This window comes from Nothoprocta perdicaria, unplaced genomic scaffold (assembly GCF_003342845.1).
Source record: "Nothoprocta perdicaria isolate Ctin4 unplaced genomic scaffold, notPer1 scaffold_107, whole genome shotgun sequence".
NCBI classification, from domain to species: domain Eukaryota; kingdom Metazoa; phylum Chordata; class Aves; order Tinamiformes; family Tinamidae; genus Nothoprocta; species Nothoprocta perdicaria.
The window spans coordinates 2,388,188-2,397,629 of NW_020454172.1; the positions used below are offsets into that span (position 1 = coordinate 2,388,188).

The 9,442-nt window shown below is 52.8% G+C and overlaps 1 protein-coding gene across 1 annotated transcript in view; it reads right to left on the minus strand.

Moving 5' to 3' along the window:
• DPYSL3 (dihydropyrimidinase like 3) overlaps positions 1 to 9,442 on the minus strand; it is a 35,538-nt gene that overhangs the window by 25,363 nt on the left and 733 nt on the right. The gene's annotated exons all lie outside the window — the stretch shown is intronic.

Consider the following 9,442-nt stretch of genomic DNA (forward strand, 5'->3'; position numbering starts at 1 on the left):
GCACGCGCCGCCTCACGGACACCGGGAGCGCCAGCCCCGCGCCCGAACACAGAGGTCCCGGCACAAGGGGCACCGTGTCCCGCTCCCCGCCCCGGGCACCAGGGGCCGGGCACCCCGGGCACCGCGCACAACGCTCGGCGTGCGGCAGCGGGGCCGCGCGCGGGCGCTGCTCACTGCCCTGGGCTGCATGCGCCACGCACCGGGTACCATGCAGCAGCACCAGGGGCTGAGCAGCAGCACCGTGCACCAGCACCAGGCCTGCACACCACAAGGCTCCGGCTGGGCCCTCACGCACTGAGCACCTGTACACAGTACCACACAGCAGCACCACACACGGGCACTGGTCCTGCACAGCGGTACCAGACTCCAGGTTCCGGGTAGTGCAGAGTCCAGGCCTCAGTGCGCTGTGACAGGCTGTGCACACCATGACAGGCTGTGCACACTGTGATGGGCTGTGCACACTGTGATGGGCTGTGCACACCGTGACAGGCAGTGCACACACCACTCCAGCACAACGCCCGCGATCTCTCTTGCAGCCAAAGCCCTGCTGCCCTGCACAGCTAACAAGCAAAGCTAACAGTGCTGTGTCCTGAGCCAACCTCAGCCGGGCCGGCACCAGCGCAGCTGCCAGCCTCGCACTGCTGCTGGAACCAGGCTGCAGAGCGGAGTTGGGTGCCACCTGGGTGCCACCTCTGCCCTCCTGAGTGCCACCACTCCACCCTCCTTTGTTTCCTGTCCCTGCAGGGCCTACAGCACCGGGGCCCACGCAGCACCCCGGGGCAGCAGGGTAATGCTGCACACCCAGCGCCTACTGCAAAATCATTGTCTTGCTGAAGGGTTATAGAATAAAGATCGGTGCAGGCACCTCCCCACATGCACACATGCTTTCATGTGGCTCCATGGTCCAAAGCTTTTATTACCCCCAGAATGTGTTATTTGGTCAGCTGAAGCTCTGGGTGTTTTTACTACATCTGTATCTGGGAGGAAGAAGCTGTCAGCAGCTTCTGAGGAGCCAGTTCACCACTGCCCACGGCACTCCGGTGTGCCCAGACCGCGTGGCAGCCTGGGCTGGGCTGAGCCGGATCCTGCCCCTGGCAGCAGCAGGGTCCAAGCGGACCCAGGGCCCCTTCCCGCAGGACAGCGATCAGAGCCACGGCTCCGGCACGGCCAGGTGCCCAGCCGGGAGCGCCAGGAGGCCATGGGAGGACCCGGTTCCCCACTGCACCCTTCCTGCTCCAGAACCCTRATGTCCCCATGCAGGTTCTGTTCTCCTCTGAGGGTAGGTGGGCTGCTGCTCAACGGGAGGGACCCTCAGCCCTTACTCCCAGACCCCCTGAAACCTCACCCCTGTTTTCCAAGAAGTGCAAGGGTATCACCTGCCATGCTGACTGGTGCCAGGTTGTTCACCTGGCACCAGAAAAAAAAGCAGCGGTTAATTAGTTACAGCAGCATCAGTGTCATGCAGAGAGGCATCGCCGACTGCAGCGGCTGCACAGTTCCAGCAGCCCAGTCTGTATCAGATCCTTGGGCACCTGCCAGCCACAGCAACTCCAACACCAGGTCCCTCTCTTAAAGGGAGGCTCTTCTCTCCTAGTTGCTATGTGACACACAAATACATGGTAAAAACTGCTGCCCTGTGCCCAAACATTCAAAATGGAAAGAGGTTTTTCCATAGGATCTCTTCCAGGTGCAATCAGCAAGGGCCTGTTCGCTTGCTTCTAAACATACTTAACAAGAAGCACAGGCAATCTCCAAGTTATGTAGAAGTAGCATATCCCTACAGCTTATAACCTACTCAGAAAAACCYGGTGGGATGACATGTTACTAGATGTTTGCGGACAGCCAGTACAGCTGCCAGAAGCATGGCAAGGACATCACTGCTCTGGACACAGCAAAAAGCAGTTGCTGCTCTAAAGAGTTTGCTGCCCAAACACTGCTTGGGAGCAGAGCTCAGGCACCTGCCAGTAAAGACCAGAATGCTATTGTTCCTCCTCAAGTGCAAAGCATGAAAACAGGTACTGAGTCCTGCATTTCCCCATCAGCAGTTCTTCCACAGGCAGGCACAACACAGGTCCAGAGAACACCACCAATCATGAAATAACCAGCACCAAAATGCCACAGTGTTCAGCCGACCTGCCGTCCCTGCACATGCACTCCCCAAGTATCTTCGCATAAAACTGCTCCCTCTTCTCTGCCAGCAGTCAGGCTTCCAGAGTCCCTTGGGTGCAGGGATCTGCGGGATCGACGCACCGTTCCTGGTGCACTCTCTGTCGAAAGAGCGAAGGCTCTTTCGCCTCCCTCCTCACTGAGACGCATGGGGTCACCGAGACCTCCACGGAGTCTTTGACGATCACAGCACCGAGCCAGCAGTGCTGTTGGCCCCAGCTCTCCCAACTGCTGCTGTTCAACTTGGGAGTTGGAGGAAACTGCTTACCAACACCCGCCAGCGGTCAGTGACCCGTTCCCACCACGCACAGCAATCCCGAGGCACCACACCACCCTGCAGCCTCCACACCGCCCTGCAGCCTCCGCAGCTCACGTGCTGGGGAGAGCTGCGACCGCAGCACCCACCGCAGGCAGGGGTCCGCAGGGAGCAGGAGGCAGGCGGGGGTTGGGGACACAGGCCAAGCGGCTCCACGTCGTGTTCTCCTGGCTGGAATGTACTCTGGGGCTTTGGCGGCAGGAGCAAGGGAGGAAGCAGCAGATGTACAGGTAGAATCAAACTAAGCACTTATGCTGGGACAATGTTTTCAAGGAACTATCATGTTGAAAGTACCAGGCATCACTGTCAATGCACTCCAACAGGATTACATGTTTCTTGAGCAAAGCAATCAAAACTCATTTCAATCACCTGCCCAAACTGACATAAAGTTGGGTAATTACTGAATACAGAAATTATTTGCAACCTTATTAAGGATTAGCAGGAGTCAGGGTAGTTTTAGGACTGCATTCCTTTCTTCATAGTGCTCTCAGGCTACAGATTACACCATCCACAACTGCTCTGAGAACCAGTACAAGAGCCTGTCTCCAGTAATGCTTAATGGAACTTAATGAAGGCTTTGGATGAGCAAAACCCCTTGGAAGGGGTTGTCCTTGGGCATCGGGGCCCAGAGCTACTCCAGTGCCCATGGCAAACGCGGAGACAAAGTCTCTCCAAAAACAGCAAATCCCAGTTTGTGGGCAACAAGAGCTTGTGGAATGAGCTGTCCACAACAGGCAGCAGAGAAGAACAAGTCTACTAACAGTTCATTTTCATCTACTACATATAAGACTCCCAGTCTCCTCTGGAAGTATTTAGAGATCTAGAAACAGAAAACCACTGCTATGCTGTCTTAAGATATATCATAACTTGAAGACTCAGGAACTTTTCTAATTCCTCAAGCTTCTTTCTCACTTTGCTGCCCCTTCTTAAAGCTCTGTGTATTTGTACTCCACAACTAGAGGCCACAGTAAAGAATTCACAGCCTGGGCCACGGCCTCTACGGAGGAGGCACAGGCTGATGTTGCCGAGCATGGACAGCATCCCCAGCAACGCTACGCAAGGGGCCTCTCGGATAAGCAGGGGTTCATTTAAGAAGCTCCTTCAAATGCCCAGATTGTTTCTGAGCTTGTCAGATAAACACAAAGTAGGATGTTCTAGTGATCAGACCTGCTGCAAAACAAACAGAACACAACTTGCTTGTTTCCAAATTTCACTCATTTTTAACCAAGTTCAGTTTTCTTGAGGTCTGGCACAGGCCAGCAGGGCTCATGACAGAGGCTTAGGGGAAAACCGACATGCTTCTCAGCACAGGCTAAGGGCACTCACCACTAATGCTTGTCTTTGGTGAAATGCTAGTGCCAGACCAGAAGAGAGATCTATTTCACACTCAGATAGGACTTTGGCCAAGTGAGAGCACCTGGATTTCCCCTACACTGACTCAATTCCCTCAGAGTGTGCAAGGGGCAGCCCAGCTCGTAACACACAGGCCCCTCTCACCTTCCCTCTTGCACACACAGCAACAAACACATGGAGCACCTGAGYGCTCTGCTCAACTGAATGGAAATGCAGGCTACTGGATCCCAATCTGTTTGCTGTAAAACGGACTCAGCAGTTCTCAGCAGAGAGGGGGAAGATGCTGCTGGTGGCGACTTGCAGCCGTGAGCCAGACCAGCTGAACAAGCCAATTGCTCCAGTTATATTTTCCATCCTCTCAGCCCTGTCTCCAGGAAGGCAGCCGGCATGTTTGTTTTTTGTTTCTTCCTCCCATTTCCTCCATCCATCCATAGCAACTGCTCCCTGGCGGGGAAATTTAACGCACTCCCTCATCCTCCTCTTTGCAGAGGCAAGAAAGGAAGGTGCCTGAGTCAGGAAAGTGCCCGCTCAAAGCAAAGCAAGGGCTTTGTTTTCTTCTGCACAGGCTCTCCCGGGGACCATGGCCAGCTGTGCACCCCGGTCTGGTTTTCATTATTTCTTCAAGGAGTGTTCTGGGCAATGCACTTAAGATTTATTTCTCCAGTAACACTACTGGCTTTGCTCCTCTCCTGTCCCTAAGGATTCCAATATGCCAGCAAGCTTCCAGAGCATATTTCCACGTGCTGTTTTTCTCCTTTATCCTCCTCCCAACACATTCTTATAGCAGCAACTCCCATCAGGTCTTCCTGATTGCACTTCATGCATAGGACATCTCCCGAGCAGGACTCACCCTATGTTAATGCGGCCAGCCCCTGATGTGGCACCCGTACCAGGCTCGTCCTGCTGACGCCCACGGCATCACCAGCCCAGGTGATGGTCTGGGGCGCACAGTAGCACCAGGCAGCAGGGGAGCCCTGAGGGGGCCTCGCTCAGAGCCTGGCAAGCTGACTCAGCAAAGAGGAGCCGCTCCATGCGTCTGCTCTTCTCCAAATGACCTCATCCCACACACAGGAATCCTGAGCAGGCCGGGAGCCGGCTTGTGAAGACACTGCCGATTTCCAGATGGCTGCTGAGCACCCACAGGCTGGGGCGAGCTCCAGCCTGCAGGATGCAGTTCATGTGCGCTCCCGCAAACGGAGACCAGATAGCTGCCTCACTATCCCTTTGTATCTGCATCTTGCGTTTTCCTGCTTCAGTTTTCATGGAACTTCTCCATTTCCTTTTCCTGTCTGTGCCTCAATTCAAACCACTGATGTTTTCTCTGGAAAAATGCAGCTTGCATTTCTAATTGTCTCGGCTTTTACAGTAACAAACATCCTGCTTTCAATACCACGTTTGCTGCTGCCGCTGGGAGGAGGATGCAGTGAGGCCCCCTCTACCCTTCCCCTGTCTGGCTGAGGGCTGCTCCCCACACTGTTCCGTGAGCTCCAACCGAGCCGTGCTGCATGTTCAGGCATCCCCGCCACGCTGGCGGGTGCTCTCGCCCGCCACACACGTGGCCCGGTGCAGCGCTGGACCCTGGCAAGGGGGCTGCGCWGGCCCCACGTGTCACGGCACAGGGAGCGCCCCGGCAGGTCCCCAGAGCCCAGCCCAGCACATCATCTGCCCCGAGCATGAACACTTGGGCACGGGACCTTCATTTTGCACATCATCCTAAAGCCGCAGCTTGACAGAGACGCAGACCCCTTGTATCGTGCTGGGCTTCATCTTCCAGAGCCACTTCAGAAGGAAGACCAGAGCTCTGAATCACCAGTGACACATCCCGGTGCAGGCCCCTTGTGTCATCGCCCACTACGTCCTGAGCCTCCCACTGCTGGGCTCTGCTCAGGGCAGCAACAATTCCAGCTCCTCTGGAGGCTGCCCATGAAACCCACTTTTCCTGATGCAGGCAGTATTACACATGCATGTCCTGCTGCATCTTCCATCAACCCCCAAACACATGATTTTAAAACAATGTCATTTCTTGCACCTACAGGAATGGCTCAGGAATGAGCTACTTCTCCCTCCTCACCCTCYGAGATTGTGGTTTCAAACACTTCACTTTCAGCTGACCTAAGCCCATGCAGCTGCGGAGCAGAGCAAGTCCTGCCTCCTCCAACCTCGGCCTGCGTCTCCGCTCCGTYGGGGCGGCACCAAAACACACAGCAGGGAGGGGGAAGCCAGAGGCAACTTTTTTGATAAGGTTAATTTTGATCTGTCTTTTTATAATGGCAGGCAGTTCATCAYACTTCATAGCTTTGCATGACTGCTGGCCAACACCTCTATCCTATCTATCCTAGTATGAGCAGCCTAAATGCTGACTTCTTGTTATGCATCAGGTATTAGAGTTCAGAAAAACAAAAACAAACAGAAAATCCCACAAGCACACAACAATGTGCAGGATCTTCTCAACAAAAAACAGATTATTTAGCATAAAACTCCATGAACTATATCATGGGTTTCACCCTTGCATTTGTATCACACAAGCTAGCTTAGTGGCCTGGGTTTGTTCCCATTGTCTGCGGTAATTCTTGAAACAACATAACTCAACATCCTTGTGYTAAAAAACTGCAAAACCAAAGCAAATTCCCTTCCTTAACTCTCTGCTACATGAGGTTATACTGGTGTCATGAACTAACACTGTCAAAGTGCTTTATGATTGGCATGGATTGCAAGGTAGTAAGCTGTGCAAAAAGGCAGCGCACTACTGCAATCATGTCACACGCCAAGCCCATGGGTGAGGAAAAGCCTGCTGTTGGCGTGGAGTTTCAGCTATAAATGTCTGGCTATGGAAATAAGCTGAAGGCTGAGGTCATAACAAATTTCACAAGCACCAGAAAAAAAAAAAAGAGTGAGAGATGAGAGATAGTTCACGTTTCCTTCGCTAACCCAGCCTTCTAAGTGATAGGGGGTTTTCCCCGGGCTAGATGTGGATGTGGAGGARCCGTGTGCTGCTGTGTGGGTTTTCTGCAGGGAGGCCCCTGGGCCCCTCGGCTTCGCGGCGGGTCRCCCGGCTCCACGGGCTGCAGCTGCAGGGTGGGAGCCTCGCTGCAGGGCTGCCTCGGCCTGTGGTGAGGCTGTAATCCCGTGTTTGTGGGATTACGGCCAGTTGCCTTGGAAATAACGACTTCACTGCAGAACCATGCAGCAGGATGGGACAAGAAGTCTGGGGATAAGTGTAAGAGGCCAAGTGTTTCTGGTCTGTTTTGCTGAAYAAAAGGATGAAGAAAAAAGTAATCTGTAAGGCTGAGAGGCAAGGAGGTACATGGAAGAAGTCACCATAAATTTCTGTTCTGTCACGTTCCCTGAACAGAGAGCACTGAGCAGTCCCTTCATGGTACAAAACTCACTACTACTCTTTTAAAGCCACCTTGCCTCCACAGGTGCCCAGCTGCAGGCTAGGTGTGAAGCCTAGAAATTCTTTGTCCTCAGTATGTCAGAGTGTGTTGTCAGGAGRCTGCAAAGAAACACTCTTCCACATCATTATAGTAAATAAATGGCATAATCCACACTGGCTAGACAGAAAGCATGGCAGTGATCAAGAAAAATCTGCGGAAAAATTCAGAAGGGTGTAGTCAACACAGCTATGATTCACAGAAATCTGCACAGTGCTACACTGTGCTTATCGAATAGGGTGTTTAGTGGAGAGCAGAATCAGGCCCCTAAAACTGTCCATCCAAACCCCCAGCGCTCTSCAGTGGTAATCCTGCAAAGTCGCCTCCTGGCTTTTCTCCTCCTTGGAGTAGTCCAGCATTGGGGCCAGCAGCTGGGGATGCGTCTTGAAAGCTCGCTAGACTCACCAGCCCAAACAACCAGTTGCCCATTTTATACCCAAATCAACTGGTAAGCTCACACACTGAGGATGCAAATGCAAGGCAACCATCCACTCTTTAAAGACATTCTTGCGGTATTGTAACAGCATCATGTCACTGTGTSTGAATCCTGCTTTTTGTATTTCTAGCAGATTTCAGAATAAAATATGGTTGAAATATCTACCTGGGCCTGTATTACAACGGGGTATACGACACAACACGTTACCACAGGGCATTACACATTGCAGTTGTCTTCCTTGCAGAAACAGTGGTGCTTCAACTATAATTAATGTTGTTTTAAAAAAAGGAAAAATACATATGTTGGTGTACTGAGGACACCAAGAATCTGATCAATGTGAAATTTGGAAATGCAATTCTGTCCACTGCATATAGGATTAAGAACTGGCAGGTCTTTTAAGCTCTGCTTTCCCAATAGATAACTGTRTGGCCTAGGATAGCTCACTTAACCTCTGCCTCTTTCTTAATCTGTGAAGTTATGCAGAGGAGTTGAGTCTGTGTGGACAAAGAGCCCTTGTGCACTGCCAGTCTGCAAGGACCCAGCACAAGCGAACTCTTTGTGGCTGCGGACGCTCACACTAACCTGCCGCAGGGGCTCAGCACGCGAGACGGGCTCTTCCCACAGGCCAGCCACGCGCTGGGCGCTGCTCTACACCACAGTGTCGGCACTAAGTCGTATGATCCCTCCTAATCATGTAGGCACCGAACATTTATGCATGAAGCTTCCACCTTCTTAGACAAGAAACACAGATAAAAGGGTTTGTTGAGGCCTGTGAGGTGTGAGGCCTGAGAGGAAGAAATCTCAGAGCAGGAATCACAGGGAAGAGAGGAGCTGCTGAAGGAAAACCTCAGTCACAAAACTCTGGAGACRAGGGTCTAGACAAGACCTTAACAAGGAATGAGACTGATCTGAACTTTTGGTGCTGCTAATAAAGAAGAGCCTAGAGCAAAGTCTGCAGACAGGGTGTCTCCATTTCTGTATCTTCTCCAACAAACAGCAGCATAAAATTGATAACGTAGTGGTCAGCTCTGCAGCTGCAATTAAAACCATATGGACATGGTTGGTAGTGATGGGAATGTTAATTCTGTTCTCAACTCTAARACAGCCTGCAAAAAGCGCAAGGCTCAAGAACAGAATCAAGCATCCTGCCAATAAAGAACAAAAAGCAGATAGTGAAGCAGTAGGGGTTGTCCAGCTGGAAGGGACCTTGCAGAAAGCCTGACCGGCTTCATAAGAACGAGAGCTGACRGAGCCCTTCGGGCCCCTCACTTCACTGCTGCTGCACCCCCGAGGCGCTAACTGCGGAGTCAGCCCTCCCCACGGCCCTGCTTGCAGTCCCTCCAGGTCAGTGATCCGCCTGCTAGCTGGGGTGTATGCAGAGTCCTTAACTACACACCTCCTCCACGCTGAACTGGAGACCTGCTGTTCAGCCCAAGTGATTTCGGCTGCTGTCTTTAAAAACGGGCTTTGTTTCTTTGCCTTTGAAAACCAATGCCTGCGAGCCGACCGTTCACAGAACACTCAGCTGCAGAGGAGCTCCCGAGCAGCTGCCCAGCTAACGTGGCCAGCAGTAGGGCTCCGAAACCCACACGGGAGACTCGCTCGGTGCTACGAACCATCTTCCTGCCCAAGTCACAGTGGTGCGCTCACACCCCTCTCCTCACACCATCACCCCTCGCGCTCACACCCCTCTCCTCACACCATCACCCCTCGCGCTCACACCCCTCTCCTCACACC